The sequence below is a fragment of the Stigmatopora argus genome, chromosome 23, assembly GCF_051989625.1.
Source record: "Stigmatopora argus isolate UIUO_Sarg chromosome 23, RoL_Sarg_1.0, whole genome shotgun sequence".
Taxonomy (NCBI): Eukaryota; Metazoa; Chordata; class Actinopteri; order Syngnathiformes; family Syngnathidae; genus Stigmatopora; species Stigmatopora argus.
The window spans coordinates 5597501-5618072 of NC_135409.1; the positions used below are offsets into that span (position 1 = coordinate 5597501).

General features: G+C 41.6%; 1 protein-coding gene and 1 long non-coding RNA gene across 9 annotated transcripts in view; one reads left to right on the forward strand and one right to left on the reverse strand.

Moving 5' to 3' along the window:
* Positions 1 to 20572, reverse strand: part of foxp2 (forkhead box P2) — a 135289-nt gene that overhangs the window by 63540 nt on the left and 51177 nt on the right. Inside the window, exon 1 of one of the 8 annotated variants that reach the window (XM_077593819.1) lies at positions 6270 to 6537. The exons of 6 other annotated variants lie outside the window; for them this stretch is intronic. The gene's annotated coding sequence lies outside the window, so the exon portion shown is untranslated. Of the gene's footprint in view, positions 1 to 5117; positions 5245 to 6269; positions 6538 to 20572 lie in introns of those variants that run through there. One more of the 8 variants, XM_077593817.1, reaches the window with a different exon arrangement.
* On the forward strand, positions 5853 to 7888 carry LOC144068901 (uncharacterized). The gene is made up of 3 exons (XR_013298331.1): positions 5853 to 6077; positions 7032 to 7225; positions 7587 to 7888. It is a non-coding gene; the product is annotated as an uncharacterized LOC144068901 (long non-coding RNA).

Consider the following 20572-nt stretch of genomic DNA (forward strand, 5'->3'; position numbering starts at 1 on the left):
ATATATACATATATATACATACATATATATACATAGATACATATATATACATACATATATATATATACATACATATATATATATAGACATACATATATACATAGATACATATATATATACATACATATATACATACATACATATATGTATATATATACACATATATATATACACACATATATATACACACATATATACATATATATGTATATTTTTATTTTTTATTTTTTTAATGCAGCTATTATCCTCGGCCCCCTCTGCAAATTAAAGCATTTAAAGGAGGAGGAGGGGAGTATGCAGCAGGCGCAATTATGCATTCATTGTGTAAATGAAGCAGTACAAAGAGATGCACACCGTGGTGCTTTTTTTTCTGACAACTAAATGTGTTTTATACCCACTAAAAATCCAGGAGTGAATTAAAGATTTAAAGATTCAAGAAGTTGCATAAATACTGCCGCAGCCACACTATATAAAAAAGAATCATTTGCGGAAATAAAGTCAAAGGCGCCGGCGACAATTACGCCGTGATTAAAACATCATTTCTTGCTTTTTTTTTTAAATTTTCATTCTTGACCTTTTTTTTTTTGAAGGCCCAAAACTAAAATGGAAACGTTGGTTGTGTGAAATGACAAAACAATTAAATGCAATATCCAAAGAATGACATGGACATTTTCAGGGGGGAAAAGCAAAATGAATTTATAGCAACTATCATTAATGATTGTGCTAAAAATAGCATAAATTATGCATATTAGCCCCTCTCTCTCTTGTAATAAATGTTTTATCACACCCCCCCTTTGCATTTAAGGCTCGGGCGGAAAAAGGACATCACTCAACACTCACAGTTTAGAAGAAAAAAAAAAGTGGCACAATTATGGACCCCAAAAAATCTATCTTGAATTGAGCGGCGAATGAAAACAAAGGAGTGGCGCCGACGCTTGTGTCACGATCTTCTCTGCCCTAGTAAATTCCATTTTAATGCCGTGGCGCAAATGTCTTTTAGTGCGTGTTTGACGAGAGGTTTGATAGAGGACAGGTCTTAAAGGATGTCCACGGCCAGGATAAACAGGATCCCGGCAGAAAAGAACAAACAGGGTTGAGCTGTTACACAGTGCAGGGCGACAGCTGCCTGGGACACAAGCAAACAGGGAAGAGGCCTGCTTGTGAACAAACAGGCCCCTGTTTAACACCCGGGGAAGAAAGACCAAACGGTGGGAGTGGGTGGGGGGGGGGGCAGAAGAAGAGAGAAAGAGAAAGAAAGAGAGAAAGAGAGAGGGAGGGATCGTACAATGTGACATCCAATCCGGAGATGAATCTCGGTCCGAGAAACTCAAGGCTGCAGCCGAGATCAGCCGGCTAATAAGTATTCAAATTAGGCATAAATTTTACATGGCCCGATGTTTAAAATATGCAGAGAAAAAGCGTCTGATTGCCTCGGCTAAAAAAAATTTAACCAATGTTCGAGCCGAGCCCAATCGAAAGCAGACAAAGAAGTACGGGCCGGCTGGGTAAAAAAAGCATGGCTATTTTTTTGGGGAGGAAAAAGACGCTGAGATCAGATGGTGCTCTAACCTTAATGACGGGCGGTGAGATAAATTAATTAGTTGTCTAAGAAGGCGGCATTCAAATCTGCCAATTAAAGTGTCAATTAGAAACACGGGCAAGCGAGAAAGATGTCGTGCTCGTGGCGCTGTCATACGCGAAGATAATCCTTAAGAGCACAGGTGGCAAAGTGGCGGCTCGGGGGCCAAATCTGGCCCGCCGCGTCATTTTGTGTGGCCCGGAAGTTGATGTTATTGCGGCCCGCGAACAAACCCGAGTTTGACACCCTTGGTATACCCAAAACTTTTTTAGTTTAGAATATCCGCATGCCTACAAACCACCAGGTCAGCATTGTCATGTTTTTTTCTTCCTTTTTATAAGCCTAGCGGGCTGCCAGATCTGCCCCAAAAAAATGTCGAAAATTAATAATTGGGCTGACGGCATGAATAGGGAGGGACAGAGAAATGGATTGTTGTTAGAATTTAACAATCATTTGTAAATGGTTTTGAGCTTGTTATTGTTGGCAAAATAAATGTGGAAAGGAAATACAAATCCATTTGGGGAAAAAAAAAAAAGATATTTTAACAAAACAAATGGCTGAGTGTTAAGACCTACCGTATGTATACATGTACATCTGTGTATGTATGTATATATATATATTTATATATATGTATGTATGCGTATATATAGATATATATTTACGTATTACCTATCTATTTATGTCTAAAATGCCTTTCCTATATCTGCATTCTCACCCTCTTGCTACTGTGACAACAAAATTTCCCGAATACGGGCTGAATAAAGTTATCCAATCCAATCCAGTCCAGCCCACCTGGCGTCATGAAAAAGAAGCAGTCTTCCGTCTTTGTTTGCGAGCTCTAAAAGCCCTTAATGTAGCCTCATTACCTGGCCTGTCTGCTGCTCTATCATGTGCGGTAAACACACACTATGACACCGGCCATCCATCCATCCAGCATCCACGCACAGCCGTCCGCCGTCGACTGGCGAATCGCACCCACGTAGCCAATACACAATCGCTAGCGTCACTACACAACGAGTCACTTCAATTAGGTCGTCACGTCGCGGGTGGCCGCCTGGATATTTCTTTTCCGACCCAAATAATAATAAGAAAAACAACAGCAATGACATTTCACACTCCAGTAGCTCCTCATCAAGCTACGGATTCTGTGCTTGAGTGAAATTAATTCATCTTTGCCATAAGTTACAAAGCATACCGGATAACGGACTAACTAGCAAAGGGGAAAAATACAACTATATTCGATATCTTAGATTGCGTAATAAATCAAAATGGCAGAATGTTGTATTCAATGTTCAAATGAAGAAAAAATTGGCAAAAAAAGACTATTTGAATCTGATGGAGGTTTTTGTTATGGACACCAGGAGTAGTTAGACATTCCAAAATCTTCCTTTTCGGGCCAGCGGGAATGATTACTTACAAACCTGTGCACGGTAATGGCTTCAGCGCTCAGATAACGGAATTAGAAAAGATTTGTTGGAGCATAAAAAAAAAATAGGCGGCCGGGAAATCCTATTTACAAAATCAGAAAATCGCCAAGTAGGAGTAATGGACTTTTTCCCCGGATTGACATTGTTCAAAGTGAACGGAATCAAATGCGGTTATCAATGAGCCCTACGTCGTCATGTTTCAATTCTTCACTTCATGAATTGTGCCTATGTGATTACAGACATTCTTCAGTGTGGTCTTCCTGTCATTCTTTTCTATTTCTAATAAGATAAAAAGCCCACTCATTCCCGTGTGTGTGTGAAAGCTGCTAATGCCGATTTATTTGCTTTCAAAAATGTAGCTATTCCCGTTCAAAAATCAAAAGAAATGTGACATTTACCTCTCTAAACTCCGCACATATCATTTCCAGAATGACGAAATCCCATCCGTCAGCTCTCATTTGCATATTTGCCAATTGCGTTAATTAACTCGGCCCACCTAATCAGGGCTAATTGACCTATAAAAAAAGGGGGGGTTGCTCCAAAAAAAGGAGGCGGGGGATGTGGGGGGGCTCATTGTCTGGTCCAATCATCTTTACCAAGAGTAGAGGAGGTGCACTGGGGAGAGTACTTGCGTTTTTAAAAAGTCCTGCACGCTTGGAAGTGTTTCACTGATTTGAAAAATGGAGCCAGAGAAAAGACGGGTCGCGGCGGACTTATACGCAGGAGCGTGTATTTTACAAATCGGCCGGACAGAGACGCCCAGGACGCAGACATATCTCATTGTGACGTTTCCAGTTATTTCGGCTCGATTAGGGCCATTATGTCCCCCGCCTCTGATTTATGTTGTCATTCCCTCTCAGCAGTCGGCCATCGATAGATCTTAATGAATTGGTAAATAAGGGCGAAGATTGCGCTTGACATCACCGCAACATTCCTCGATCACAGCAGATGAGATTTATGTAACCAATTAGGAGCGGGTGGGGGTATATTTCCAAGGCGCCAAAAAAAAAAAAAAAATGTCACATCCGAACGGGACCGAGGCATTCCTCGAGTTAACGCTGGCTTAGTCACACTTCTTTCATGCTCGGCTGGGGACTTTTGAACTGCTCGAGGGAGACTATCGGCTTAAGAAATTGATTTTAACGACCCAAAAAAAACAGAAACACGGGAAAGCAAGCAAACAACCTAAAAAAAAAGGTGGAAAAATAAACGCGGGAGCGATCCGGCACCCCCGCCACGCATGCAAATGAGGCCGTCGCCGCTTAACTGCATCATTTATGTGGATAATAGCGGCATCATCATTACGGCGACTCAAATTAAATTACATCACAATTAGCATAACAAAGTGACTGGCTCAACTTTCACAACAAATAAGGCGGCCCGGCTAATGAGCGGTGTTAATTAGTGCGTGTAAATAAAACGGAGGTAAACACGTGCTTGGGTGAAATTCCTTGGAAATGGATATTTTAAACATGGTGAGCGGCGAGAGGAAAAGTGAATATCGCCAAGGGGATTTGTGACTCCAAAACGTAGCATTTAATTTTACTGCGCCGGAGAAAGCTATTACAGGCGAGACTCTGGAGAACAATGTAAATTATCTGCCTTCAAAATAGAGTTTGGCCGATTCTCCATAAAGAACTAATCACGTAGCTCATTATGCATTAGGGTATTAAATTATGAAGAGGAGCCCCCTTTCACATTCCTGCACAAAGCACTATGAAATCTTAATAGTCTGCCCACATTGGCCCGGTAGCGTGCCTCGCCGTGGCCTCATCAATATTTAAGTCAACAAACGATGACAATAATTAGCACGCGGTGATCAGTTGGAGTGACCTCTTCAGACTCAACATCTGCACCTTGAGTGTTTGTTTATTTCGTCTTCAATTCAAAGTAGCAGATGACACATCTGGGTGTGACCCCTCCCATCCCGCTAAGCAGAAATTAGTGCAATTATAAAACACACACACACACACACACTCAAGCAAGTGTAATTGAAACAGAGCTAATTAAGCAGCCGCGAATGGGAAGTTGACGGCGAATGACAGCGGATTGACAGGTGGATCAGTGAAGGATGGAGCTATGAGCAGATTTTTATTTTTTTTTGCTTTTACCTTCAAAGTGAGGAGCGCAGAGGTCTCGCCTCCGCCGCCGCCGCCGCGCCGCCGCCGCCGAGGGCTCAAACGCAAGTCGAGCGGTGTCACCGCGTGCTGAGAGGCAACACTATCTGTGTCATCACTCCAGCAGTGTTTATGGGGGGGAGATGGCATCATAAACAAAACCGGATCCGGACCCCCCCATCACCACCCCCCTTCCGCCATCTCCCCCCCTTACGACCAGCCCCCCGCCCCAACTCCCGCCACTCTCTTTCTCTCTCGCAAACCTCACCGTCAATACGCCAATTCATGCAAATCTCCGAGAAAAAAAAAGGACCCCGGCAGACCCCGGGACAAGTGTGAGCGCAAGATGGAAATTTACGACGTTGGCTTTCATTCTCTGGCCTCACTTGGAAATAATTAAAACCCGATGAAATATACCACGTTGACAATAGTGGAAAACTAGCGTGGCTGGAAGTGCAAGACAACTACTAGTCTGGAGATTTATATCTAAATTAACTTCGTTTCTAATTCCAACCAACTCATTTTTTTCAACGAAAAGTCGCACCCTTTTTCGTTCAGGTGAGGCTTGTTTTATTTCACCCTGACAGGCTAAACTTGGGAAAGATGTTGAGAAGTGAAAGTAAAAGTGGAAATAAAATGCCCACTAAAATAATGAAAATGTTTTTCCTCCTTCATGTGTTTTTGACAACCAGTACGACTTTAAAAAGGGGTCATTCTTGACAAAGTCGGTGTACCCGCATCCCCCCGGCTTAGCCTCCCTTCACCAGCCGGCGCTCTCCCCTCCGCCGGCTCTCTCTCGCTCTAACCGCACTCTCTCACCGCGGCTCCGACACCACCGCACACCCGCGTCCACCGGCGGACCGGCGCGGCGCTCGCCTCTCTAAAAACCCAGCTGGAGGACGCCGCGAGAGACACGAGAACCACGAAAGCCGCCCCCCTCTTCTGGTCTCACAGGTACGCCTTCTTGATTCTACCGTGTGTGTTTTTTTTACGCCAACGTAACAAAACGAACGAGCGAGCGGCTGCTCTGGAAACAATTAGCCGAGCGGCGCTCCGGCGACTGACACGCCGCGACCGCAAAGCGCCGCACGCTGTGAAAACGAGATCGCGCACGAGCGCTGAAAGATTGAGAGGTTGTGACCTTACCTTTTAAGACAAGCGGGCGAGAGAAATCCACTCCCCCTTGGTAGGGAAACATTTGACGAGCCTCAGCATCCAAAAAAAAAAAAAAAAAAAAAACGTAAAAAGCGGAAAGAGGAAAATGCCAACGGGAAAAATGTAGGAATGTTGGAGCGGGGGTAAAAGAAAAAAAAAAGTAGTAAAGTCGCAAACTAGCGAGCGGAGCACCTCTGCCTGGTCACGTCGGAGAGACAGTTGCCGATTGAGCGCCGCCTAATTAAAACAAGTCAGGCAGCCCCGCCGGATTGTTTTGACGCCCGAGGACCAATAGTACACAAAAACCAGAGGCTTGATGGTGCGGCGGCGGCGGCGAGGGGGGTTGACAGGGGGAGGCGTAGCGAGGAGGGGGCGGAGGGTGACGGGACTTGGCAGAGGAATTGTGTATGTTTGGGACCGAGGTAAGGGGGGGGCGGGTCTATAGGAAGGCGTTTTGTAGCTGGGCTCATTGATGGCTCTTTGACTTTTTTCAAGCAAGATGAACCCTGACACTGATAAGGTTGAGACCGGTCAAAAAAAAAAGCGCAAAACAAAACGTCGGCAATCAAGGAAGCCACATTGACGGGACCCAGACTCAAGCGGACCCCCGACTAAATACTGCAACAAAGTGAATGATAAGATGGAACATTTTAGGCTAATGGTATTTACATTGTCCGACTCCCCCCCCCCCTCTATTTTCCCCTGCTGTTTTTCTTTCTGTCTTTCTCGCTCTCTCCCTCTCGCATGCCACAGATGTTTTTCTCAGTTGCTTCGACAGACAGGAATCTACTGGAAAAGGAGAAAGGCTGGGTCTCCCCCAAGAGAGATGAGTACAAAGCCCCCAGTCTGCTCATAGCAGATGCGGGAAGACGGTCCATCTGCCACCAGCTCACCGAGAGATTTCATGCGCCTTTTTTAAGGTTTTTTTTTTAAACAACAAAAGCAGAGTATGTATTTTCTTTTATTTCAACAATGAAAAAAAAAAAATCTTTGCATAAACGTGCACCCGGGCCGGGTCAACAACGACAGATTGATTTAGGAGACGACATCGCCGGCGCGGGGGTAAAGACCACTTGAACTCGCAGCTCGGAGCGTGATTTAACAGGCTCGTAGCGGAGCATTATCTCGCCGGGCCCCGCCGCGGCGCATTTCAGCCGTATGATATCATTATTACGAGGCCGGCGAAAAGACGGCGCGTGGTCTCCGCCAGCCCGAATAAAGACACGGCCAGGGGAGAAAATAAAAAAAAAAGGGTGCTAACGTGCAACAATTACGATAATTGCCGGCAATTTCTCCATCTGTGCCCAGGCTCCTGCAGCCGCTTTGAAATCGAATCGAGGCGGAGTGCCTCGCTGCAAAAGACAAACAAGAGGCCCCTGGATGGCCTGAGAAAGGACGACTTCACTAAGGGAATGCTATGCTTATTTCTACAGATCTGTGACAATTGCGCCTCCTTTCCCTGCAGTTATTTATTCTCTTTGTCTCTTCTTCTAGCGCTTTTCTGCTGCCAAGGTCAACACAGACAAACAGGCCCAACAGCGTCTTGATGTGGCAGCGGGAATAGCGAGAGGAGAAAGAGGGGGGCAATGCATGGCGTTGGCGGGTGCAGACATGTGTAAGTGGGTAGAGTAAATGGGGGTGGGGGGTCTTGGCAGCAGCTGGCTCGAAAAGGCAGCCAAGAGCAACGTCGACTGCTTCCTATGGTTTCCATACTCCTGAAAAATGCGTGCGCTACTTAGTTAAAACCAGCAGGAGGCTGTTGGAGTACTCAAACTAAGGTTGACATGGTGGTAAAGCCTTCGTCAGACTCGGGTTGGTTCGCGGGCCACTTTAACGTCAACTTGATTTCACGTGGGCCGGACCATTTTAGATATATTTAGATTTTTTTTAATAAATGGATTAAAAGTATTGGATTAAAAGCCCTGAATCTTCAGTTTTTTATAGATCTAAAACAATGTTTATTTTAGCTTTTTTTAAATATATTTTTAGAGTTTACAAAATGATTTTAGAACTAAAAACACAGGAAAAAAATGGATTAAAAAATGACAATGATTGATTTAAAAGGGGAAAAATCAGCAAATTTAATATACATTTTAATTTGATCCTAAAACAGAAAGTCGGCACTCATGATTTACTTTCCCGGGCCACACAAAATGATGCGGCAGGCCAGATTTGGCCCCCGGGCCGCCACTTTAACACGTGTCATAAGGGAAGTGGATTTTTTTTTTTTGACTTCCAATCCAATCCGATATCTAAAAATAATACAACTCGTCATTGACAAACGGAAAGAAACTGGCACCTCATCGAGGATTTACAAATAGGAACTATTTTCATTTCTACGGAGAAGTCCCACTCAGCGGAAATCATCGTCTTTTGATTTTTTACAGCAAGCGAAAAACACCGATACTTTAGTAACGGGGGGGGGGGGTGATACCAATACTGAGTATTGTGTCGCCAACAAACAAATCCTGGAATACACCAAAGAAATTGCCACGGGAATGGCCGGTGGGGTGTCCACTTGATTTGTCTCCTCCCACACATGGAAAAAAAAAAAAGAATGCCTTGAGGTGGTCTGAACAAATATGCTGAATAGCTCCTTGGCAACTAACTCCCAACGAAAAAAAGCACTCCGCACACATCAGCCATGTTCCTTGGGTGTCACATGAATGTTCCACCAAGCACAATTCAGGGGCCACTTAGTCCCCAGCCAAATAATGCATAATAGGGGGGGGCTGCTATTTAAGTCCTGATCACATGATATGTTGCTTATGACCAGAGAGCACAGACCATTAAGGAGCGATGATTATATAAGTGCTCGGCAGGCAGCGGCGTTTTAATTCACTGTACTTAAAGCGGCAAGGTATCCATGGCAACCTGCTCTGCCCTATTCAGAAATCCCCTAATGAAATGCCTATTAAGTGGCTGATAACGACAGCATCCAAATATATTTGCATATGTATTTCACAGGGGAGAAGTATAAAGAAAAAAAGAAAAGAAAAAAACAGAAAGAGAGCAATGAAGTGAAGAAAGTGGGGCGTGATCTTGACTGATTCTCCACTGTTTTGTTTACTGCAAAAGCTGTTATTATTGGACTCGAGTGAAGTTGACATGAATGGCCACACTCAAAACAAGTGTTCTGTATTCATTTTGGGAAGAAATGTGGCGATTATGCAAGGAGAAGCAATGAGCAAGCATTAAAGGGGCTCATAGCTTTGCTTTGAGAGCCTCCACACGTGACTTCCATTTGCAACTTTGGCATGTTGCCCAACAGGACATCCCTGAGAGACTGTATTCGGACTCAATATTAACAGTCCACGCAAGCCGCTCGGGGGAGAAGACTCCTTGACTAAGTCGGGCCTCCTATTGAAAATAAACTGGGAGAGTATTGCGAGTGGAAATTAACATGATCTTAATACTACTCCTATTAGCCACACTGATTTTTTGCACCAGGTAAAATTGACGTAAGCTACCAATAGGTGACCTAACATCATCATTGTATTAAGATCTTTCCAAGTTAAACCGTGTGCAAACAAGACGCTGTTGGCCGACATTCTCCCAGACTACACTATGCAGCAAAATACGATATATTCAATATTAATATATCCGGGAAAAAAAATCAGTGTTAAAGCGTACGTGTGCTTTTTAAAAATAATAATAAATAATTCGGGTGTCCGCGGGATTTAATGATCTGATAGTGTAGATTTCAGCACTCTATTTTTCAAGTAGCGAAGCGTGTTTTTAGTATCATGTTGCCATAAATAAAACTAATAGGCCCACATGTACACATAGACGGACTACAGTAATACCTTGAGATACGAGCTTAATGCGTTCCGGGACTGAGTTCGTATGTCGATTTACTCGCATCTCAAATCAGCTTTTCCCATAGAAATGAACTAAATACAAATTAATTTGTTCCCACCCTCTGAAAAAACACCAAAAAAAGCATATTGGAATGGAAAAACATATTTTTATTTGTTCTAATTTGCCATCTACTAACAGAGTAACTAATAACTATCTTGTGGTTATGATGTTGAATACTAAAAAGAGATATTATTCAGTCAGGAGGGGAGAGAAAGAGAGAGACTTTTTGGATGGCAACGCGCTCGTAACATAACATAAACAAATTTAAATGAACTTGGATTACGATACAGACACACTCAAAATTTGTCTCGTATCTCAAGGCAAATATTTGCTCGTATGTCAAGGTATTACTGTACATCTTTTTAGAGATTAATCATAGTAATAGAATGATGGGTATTATTCTTGAGGTACCAGCAGGGATTGGTTAGATCCACCTAAATTTAAATGAACTTGGATTACGATACAGACACACTCAAAATTTGTCTCGTATGTCAAGGCAAATATTTGCTCGTATCTCAAGGCAAATATTTGCTCGTATGTCAAGGTATTACTGTACTTTTTTTTGGAGATTAATGATAGTAACAGAATGATGGGTAATATTCTTGAGGTACCAGCACGGATTGGTTAGATCCCCCCAAAAATAGGACTTGTAGCAAAAAGCAGTAGCAAAAAAGCAGTAGCAAAAAAAAAAAAATCTGCATCGGGACATTCCGACTAATAAGCAATTTTTCATTGTGACCACACTCGTCAACCCACGCCAGCTGCTTTCACAGGGGGCAGGCGGGTGGGATGTCCACCCTGCGTTACCGCCAAGACATAAATGAAAAAAAAGAGGTTGAAACGGCGCAAGTCAGACAGTTCAGGCTGACCGCTCTCTTGAAAGGGCGACAGGCACTCGAGGTTAAATTGGATCTACACAAAGCATGGCTTGAAACGCATATTTGAATTAAAAGAAGCCAAGAAATCAAAGACACCAATGGGCTGGCAGAATTTACATAAGAGAGGCTCACAGCAGTTTACCTGCTAGACAGCGCGACGGAATTAGATGAAAGAGTCCGACTTGGCAGAAAACATCCCGCCTTTTTCCCCGCTGTCATAGATATTATCATAAACGAGCTCCTACTTCCGACGTTGTTTTGTTTCGCTTTCGCGCGCCGAAATTGTCGGGGGTCGCTGACGGCCTGATCATTCCCAGAAGGACACGCCGCACAGCTGAATGGAAGCCAGATACGCTCTAGTGGCGGTGAAAAGGAGCACGACACCTGCGGAAACCTGTTCTCACAAGACCCAGGTCCGAAAATAGCGGGCTTCCAAAGCGGAGAATGTCAACTCATCGTGCTGTCATGGTCCAATCAAATCGTTGGAGAGGAACTGACTGACTGTCAGCCGTTAAAATAATGTTCATAAATCAACAAGGCGCTAAATGACTCTACAAAGTCGAGTAGTTTTGCTTACAGTGGCAATTCATTCATTCAAAAAAATTCCAATGAAGTTCATTCACAAACAAAAAACAATGGCGGCGAAGAATAATAGTCATTACAGTGGTACCTCGACATACGAGCAATTCGAGATACGAGTCAAATTTCGGGCAAATATTTATCTTGAGATACGAGACAAATTTTGATATACGAGCAGACAGCGGACGCGAGATGCTGCTCATAAGAACATCATGGCCACTGTCTCTCTCCCCGCAACTCCCTCGTGTAATGTCTCTGGTCGCAACTCCCTCTTTGTAATGTCTCTGCGAGCATTGGGCGGGGCATTGCATTTTTTTCAGTGTTTTTTCCCCATTAGTCAGTGCGAATGGCGTATATACCACTTTTCGTTGGCAAGTGGTCGTGCGTTATCCTATTGTGAGGACATTTGTGTGCATCATTTTGGGAATATTTTGAAGGGAATACAAACTCAAACAACCCTCGATATTGACTGAAAGTCAGTGTGGAGGCGGGGCAAAAAGAACCAACCCGGGAGAAGAAAGGTATCAAAATGTCAAACAAAATTAGAATTAAGTTTAGTGTTAGGTTTGAATAAAACTTATTTTTGAGTGTGTCTGCATCGTAATCCAAGTTCATTTAAATTTGTTTATGTTATGTTACGAGCGCGTTGCCGTGCAAAATCTGTCTAATTTTAGTACTATTAAACACATTTTAGTATACTATTAAACCACTAGTTATTTGATACTTTGTTAATAGATGGCGAATTATAACAAATCAAAACGTTTTTCCAATCCAATATCCTGTTTTTTCAGAGGGTTGGAATGAATTAATTTGTTTTTAGTGCATTTCAATGGGAAACGTTCGTTTGAGTTACGAGAAAATCGACATACGAGCTCAGTCCCGGAACGAATTAAGCTCGTATCTCGAGGTACCACTGTATTCGAATGTTTTGAATGCTCCCATTTCTGCATTCCGTGGTTAATTAAAGCCTAATTTTGACAGGATTTCCATCTGGAGGTAATTGGTCTCTGTGGAAGAGTGTCCTCTGGAGAACACGATAACCCCCCTGACTCCCACCCTCCGACTTTTTTAGGACTTCCGCTGGAATGACACGCGTAAAAATGTTTTCATTGCGCTGTCACCAGACATGGGGACAAGATGTAAGTGCTGCAGACGGAGTGATGGCGATAAATAAGCTCGCCCAGCTGCGCCGCTCGGGGATTTGCTGCGCGGACAAAGGCGTGGAATTAGAGAAAAGGGGTGAAGGGGTTAATTCTTGACACCGGAGTTGGGTGCGCGTGGGAGTTTATGGGCACCTCTCAAGTGACCGGCTACATCTGGCCCGTCTAAGTGGGCTGTCTCATAAATGGCACACTTTCCCAATGATCGCTTATTTCGAAGTACAAAGTCCAGATGGAGGGGTTTACACTGGGTATGCCGATTTGGAAATTGGGATCGGGATTAGAAACGTCTCTTGATGTGGAATTTGTTCATATGAAAACAGAGGAGGGAGAAACCATTACACTGCATGACTACTTTACTTTAAAACCAAATCATAGACATTGCTACGCTAGTCCAAACTACAGAGACTGTGCATTGAAATGCACAATTACTGCGAGCTTAATGGTAATGTATTGTACAACGGAATACTTATTTTACAGGCTAATGAAAAGGTTTTAGAGCACATGTGTCAAAGTGGCGGCCCGGGGGCCGAATCTGGCCCGGCGCATCATTTTGTGTGGCCCGGGAAAGTAAATCATGAGTGCCGACTTTCTGTTTTAGGATTAAATTAAAATTAAGAGTATAGATGTATATTAAATTTCCTGATTTTTCCCCTTTTAAATCAATAATTGTCATTTTTTATTCAATTATTTCTGTATTTTTAGTTCAAAAATCATACTGTAAAATCTAAACATATATAAAAAAAGCTAAAATAAACATTGTTTTAGATCTATAAAAAGCTGAATATTCAGGGCTTTTAATCCAGTTCTTTTAATCCATTTTGAAAAAAAAATATCTAAATATTATATCTAAAATGGTCCGGCCCGCGTGGAATCAAGTTGACGTTAAAGCGGCCCGCAAACCAACCCGAGTCTGACACCCTTGTTTTAAAGTAAATTGCTATTTTTTTTTTCAAAAGTTTTTGTTTATCGTGAATTGATTTGTTTTAGTTTAGGTTTTATTAGGTTAAGAACTACTAGTTATTTGCTGAGAGCAGGATTTTAAAAAAACTAACTAAAAAAATCTATATACTTTATGAATTGTGTTATATTGCTATTGGGGATACGATAATGTTGAAAAGTTATAGCTTGGTTTGTAAATGCAACATACAGCATATACAGTTTTTTTTTTTTTACAAACAGCAGTATTCTCGCTTGATTCTAGAATGAATTAGTGCATTCATGTTTACATTTTCTGGCAACATTAACCTTATTTCTTTTTCAATACCAAATCACTGGTGGAGATAACGACTTCCAAGGCTTCTAAATCGAACAACTTGAAGTTCCACTTTCCAAAGTTGAGGCAAAATTCCCGACAGGACAACACAGACAAACTGTCCCCCATCCCCCCTCGCTTCTCGCCTAACTCTAAATGTATTTTCCAAATGAAAATAAACGGACTCCGACAGGTCTGAGGCAGTCATACTCTGAAATATGAGATCAAATAAAGGCTTCCGTGGACGCTGAAAGGAGAAATGAAATAGCTTGCGAGGAGAGATGTAGCGCATAATAAAATTACTCCTTTATATCTTCCTAAACAGCATGTTCCCCTTAGAATGGGCGAGGGGGCTTCACTTTGGTCAAAGACAAGTATGCAAGTGGCAATTTCTCCATACAATTGTCCGCTGCAATTTTCCTCCAGAAAACGAGAAACTATTTCGGCAACAAGTTAAGCGAAAGTTTTACTTTGATGATGTCCATTGAAAAGGTACACTAAAGTGGAACAGGGAAAATGATTCATAAGCCCATTGCTTTTTCAATGAGGCCCGGTTGACCGTGATGTACCGCAAAACAGCCCTTCGTCTTCGGCGCGGAGGTACGACTCGGAAAATTGCTTTGCCATTGAGGCTATACAAGCGCTATTCCATTTAGCGTTAAAGGAGGTATTTACAACCAAAGTCCCCTTCGCATTAATTCAAGTACTTGATTTGTATTCCTAAATAGCTGGTCACAACAGTACGGCATTGGACGGAATACATTATAAATCATTTTGCCGTGGTTTTTAAATCTAAAAAAAAGCTTTGCAACAAAGATTGAGCCACTTATCAAAGCTACTGCCTTTAATAGCTGTCCGTGATCAGTCCGCTGAGTGGCAAAAAAAAAAAGCAATCGCTGATGACTTTGAAAATAGGACTAAATGTACAATTTATCAAAACGGTTAAGCCTAGCGGACATTTCGGCGACTCAAAAGGTAAGGCTTGTTCAAAAAGCCGCGTCCGAGAAGAAGGCTTCAAATTGAAGGAATTAAAAAAAAAAAAAGACATCAATTTAAAGGTTTCAGCTTAAGTGTCCGAAATATATTTCCGGGAAATTTTAATTGGGTGAGGAAAAAAAATGGATTACCGTATTTTCACGACTATATGGCGCATCGCATTTAAAGGCGCAGTGTCAGTAACGAGTGCTATTTCTGTATTTGACACACACAATGTCATTTTTTAATCCATTTTTTTCTATGTTTTTAGTTCAAAAATCATATTGTAAAATCTGAAAATATAAAAAAAAAGCTAAAATAAACATTGTTTTAGATCTTTAAAAAACTGAATATTCAGGGCTTTTAATCCAGTTCTTTTAATCCATTTATAAAAAAAAAAATCTAAATATTATATCTAAAATGGTCCGGCCCACATGAAATTGAGTTGACGTTAACGCGGCCCGCGAACCAGCCCGAGTCTGACACCCCTGGAATAAGCAGTACAGAAAATGAATTTAAAAAAGAATCCAATTTCCATCCAAAATACAAAAAAAACTGTAAATATGCCATATTTTAAAAGACTGTTACAGAACCTGAAGTGTGTCATTATGGGACATCGTAAAAAAACTGAATGAATAAATTTTAACAGTGACAACCAGATCGTGGAAAGTAAACAACATTTAATTGTTATAATGAATTGATAACGCTTTCATTTCCGCAACACAACCTGAACAAGGAGTGCTGTTGCTGTTCTTTTTAAATAGTAACGATAGAAAGTTAGATGAGATAGAAGTGAATAGATGGTCATTATCAAGACGCGTTGATGGGAAGATATTTATGAAAGAGTAATTGAAGAAATTTGTTGAGTTTATTGACTTAATATGGTTTGACGGTATTGGGAGAGACGAAAGGGGGAGAATAGCGGCAAGCACAAGAGTTCTTTGTCTTGGGACAAATCTGAGGTTTCCTTTTGGATATTCAATATCCAGCAAGGTACCCAACAGAGTTACAGTAGTCTAGTGTCTGGGTTTCAGACGAGGGGAGGAGCAAATCTTTGCTATGTGTAGAACGCCGTCAATTGCCGTTTTTTTTGCTCCCAACAAAGGCTGGGGAATCAATCAATATGGAGAGAAAATACCTCTTGCGCCAGATGTGTCGGCTTCAAAAACATTTTTCAGAAGACTTTTGGCCTGCTTTCTGGCGTCCAAAACATCGTCAAGTATGTTGAAAATAAACACTCATTAAATGGGAAACTGGGGGGGCTGTCAAAAATGCTTTGACTCGTGTACGTTATTTACGGTGGCTTCTTCCGAGCGCTGTGCGTCGAATGCCTCGCAGTCCTTGCAATAAATCTCTCGCAAAAGAAAACGGAAAGACAAATGTTTCATTAGCAGGTGATTTTTTTGGGGGGGGGGGATTCTTTGTCTTTTACAAGTCTTCGGTAGTTCCTACCCTTGCGCTCGTAATGATATCGCCAGGCTTGCTAAAGGGAGCTGAACTTTTCACACCTTCCAAAAGCCACAAAATTGGATGATTTTGTGGTTGCGCAGCTGCCGCGCCACGCTAATGCAAGGCGGTGTCATATGAAAAATATTCCTCTCCCCAAACCACAGGGCCGGTCATTAATGAAACACAGGCGGCGCAGTGAGGTCATACAGAGTCTAGATTTCAGCAGCCACACTTAAAAAAAAAAAAAACGCTCATCGAGAATAGAGGAACATGAACACAAATCAGATTCCAGCTCCAAGGACGGGGGGAAAAATAAATAAATAGAGAAAAGGCACTGGCCCCTCTCACATTTTCCCCCAGCGCTCTGCAAACAACCGTCAACTGCCGCTCAGAAACAGCTCACAATGCGAGCAGACTAAACAATCTGGTGCGGGCCAAGGAAAATGCTAAGCAACTCCACACACAGGATGTCTCACCCTAATTGCCAAACGATCCAATCGCACAATGGAATCCGTCCATTTGGCAACATCTTCAAACTTGGCGCTGCGCTCGCACCTTTAAAATGTCTTTTTTTTGGGGTGACGAGTCGGAGATGAAAAACACAAAAAGGACACGCGGATTTGGGGATTTTCGGTGGGTTTTGGGAAGCTTACGGGAAAACTCAAGAAGGGGACAATGGTTATGATCCATAGCATTTTAGCAAATGTGGCTGACGCATGCGCTGGGCGATAGTAAAAGATATACAGTGGTACCTCGACATACGAGTGGCCCGACATACGAGCAATTCGAGATACGAGTCAAATTTCGGGCCAATATTTATCTTGAGATAAGAGACAAATTTTGATATACGAGCAGACAACGGACGTGAGATGCTGCTTATAAGAACATCATGGCCACTGTCTCTCTCCCCGCAACTCCCTCGTGTAATGTCTCTGGTCGCAACTCCCCCTTTGTAATGTCTCTGTGAGCACTGGGCGGAGCGTTGCATTTTTTTCTGTGGTTTTTTTCCCGTTAGTCAGTGCGAATGGCGTATGTACTACTTCTCGTTGGCAAGTGGTTGTGCGTTATCCTATAGTGAGGACATTTGTGTGCATCATTTTGGGAATATTTTGAAGTGAATACAACCTCAAACAACCCTCGATTTTGACTGAAAGTCAGTGTGGAGGCGGGGCAAAAAGAGCCAACCCGGCCGGGAGAAGAAAGGTATCAAAATGTCAAACTAAATTAGAATTAAGTTTAGTGTTAGGTTCGATTAAACTTATTTTTGAGTGTGACTGCATCGTAATCCAAGTTCATTTAAGTCTTGTTTATGTTATGTTATGATAGCGTTGCCGTGCAAAAAGTCTAGGAGCCAGTCCTGGAACGAATTAAGCTCGTATCTCGAGGTACCACTGCATTGCCATCCATTCTATCTACCATTACTATCGTCTTCCCCCCCAAAAAACCCAAAAAAACATGACCTGGAAATGCCTTGAAATCAGGAATAAGTGACGCGTCAGGAACAGGAAGAGATCCAAAATCAATACCTGTTTGTAAATCCCCCAAAATTAACAGGTTCCATTTTGTTGCTGCTTTTGAATCGATTTCCACTGACATACTTTGAAGAAAGAAACAAACTAAATGAAGTAACTAGCCACCGATTTAGCATTTCTACAATGTACAAAGCAACAAGAAGCAGCTCATTAGAATCTATATTAATTCAATAATCATGGGTACGTCTGATTTTTTTGCAGACGATTTCATATCCTAATCTCATTCACAACGCTCAAAACGTGGCCATGGTAGACAAGAGTTATGTCTTATTCACCGTTGTCTCCAGAGGGCAGCGAATCATCCAAAAATCTATAAAACTCAAAATAGCACTTTCAAAACAAACCATTATTACAATGCCACTCTAATGAAATGATTCATCGACCAGCAAGACTGAATTCAAGGCTTTTATCCAATGACTAATCGCTTCATTGTTGCAGCACTAAATCATCCACCTCATTGGCCGCCACTGACGGTGCTAGATGTCTATTGGAACTAGGAAAACACATGAAACGGACTACGAATGACTGTTTTAATGCCGCAGGATTTATATCGCCCAGTAGAGAGAGACCAGAATGGACACGAATGGGAACTACTGGGACACCCCCTCGCCATGTGGCGCCGCGTTTTACAGCCGTGCTAGCCCGCGACTTCAAACAACCAAAATAGCAGCACATTGACGAAACACAACACAACGAAGGAGGGATTAAAGAAGGCAGGGTGGGGAGAGGGGAAGACGCACAAGGTAGCAAGCAGGGCCTCGACAGCAGATGGTAAAATTAACATTTCAACAGTTCCTTCCTTTCATGTAAGTCTCGGCAGAACTTTTTTTTTTTCTTGAAAAGAAAGGGCTTTTGGTAAGATACAGCGGTGCACAAGGCATCTGGAAAAAAGGGGAAGAGGGATATCGGTTTATTGCTCCTCGCGGTCCACCTCTATGAAAAATTAAATAGGCCTGTTTTGCAGGTTTCCCCTCCCTGGAGTGCCTCAAGCTGCGTTGGGGAATTATCATTCTCATGATTACATGCACCAAACACACACACACACACACACACACACACACACACACACACACACACACACACACACACACACACACACACATGGTAATCAGTGCTGCCTGAATAAATCGAAGACTCATCGACCATTAAAATTATCGACGGATATTTTGAGTATCGAATATTAAGACACTAGTGATTCATTTTCTTTCTTAAATAAAAAAAAAACTGGGGTTATTCAGAACAAGAACTTTTTTTTTTATTCTTTCGTTTTTATTTGGTGCTTGAAAAAAAAAGATTGTTAAATAATCTTTTTTATTCACTTTATTGAATTATATGTATGGATGTCATTTTTTAAAATATACTAAACTGAAAAAGAAAAGAATAAAAGTCATTATTTTAAAATAACTTATTTTTTTTTGTTTTTATTTGGTGCTTGAAACCAAAAATTGTTCTCTTTTTATTCACTTTATTGAATTATATGTATATATGTCATTTTTTAAAATAGACTAAACTGAAAAAGAAAAAAGAAAAAAGTCGTTATTTTAAAATAACTTAATATTTTTTTAGTTTTTATTTGATGCTTGAAAAAAATAGATTGTTAAACAATCTTTTTTATTCCCTTTATTGAATTGTATGTATATGTCATTTTTTAAAATATACTAAACTGAAAAAGAAAATAACTTATTTTAAAATAACTCGTTTTTTTTCGTGCTTGAAAAAAAAAAGATTGTTAAACCATCTTTTTTATTCAAATAACTTAATATTTTTTCTCGTTTTGGCTCATTTTAACGTTTATTTTAATTTTAAATAAGAGCTAGTGAGCACATTTGTCATTTTTAAAATGTATATATTGTTAAAAGACCATATTAAACTAACAAAACAAACCAAAAATGCTGATATCATATTTTTAGGCTACTTTTAAATGTTCAAAAAACCGTAAAAGCCCACCAATAATTTTCTCCGATTTCTCTTGTCCTTAACAAAAGCAGAATACTATCTCATTCTCATTGACAATTTCCAGGTTTTCAAGGCATTGTTACCTATCTGCAACGTCTTACTTGAAATAAAGAACAGAGCATCCCCATTGCAGTCGCCTCCATTAATTTGGACACAGCCCTGGCTAAATTACATGTGTTCCACCTCTGTGACATTTTAAATGCAATTAAAAGCTGGTTATGGAAGTGTGCGCCGCCGACTCGCCTGTGATGAAGGCAAATCACCGCCGTGATTAACATGCAAACGAGCTCACGCTGGCAGTGGAGATTGGGGTTTGAAAACCTCAATTACTTTTGTGTGATTATCTATTTACCAGTACACAGATTTCCATTTCTCATCTCCAGCCGGGGTTCTCCACACCAGAGCCTCAATTATTAGCGCCGCACCTTTTATTTATGATGCGCTTAATGCCGTAGTACGAACGCCAGGATTTTTCACTCTGATGCATTGCGTCTTTACTGGCGCTGCCACCGGACCAACACTTCCTCGACTTATTAAAGCATCCATCCAGGCCTAATTTACACTCACTTAAATCCTTTAGCCTTTCTCTTTCTCTCTCTTTCTCTCTGTCATGGATTGGGGGGAAAACTGGCTCCATTTAATAAAGCTG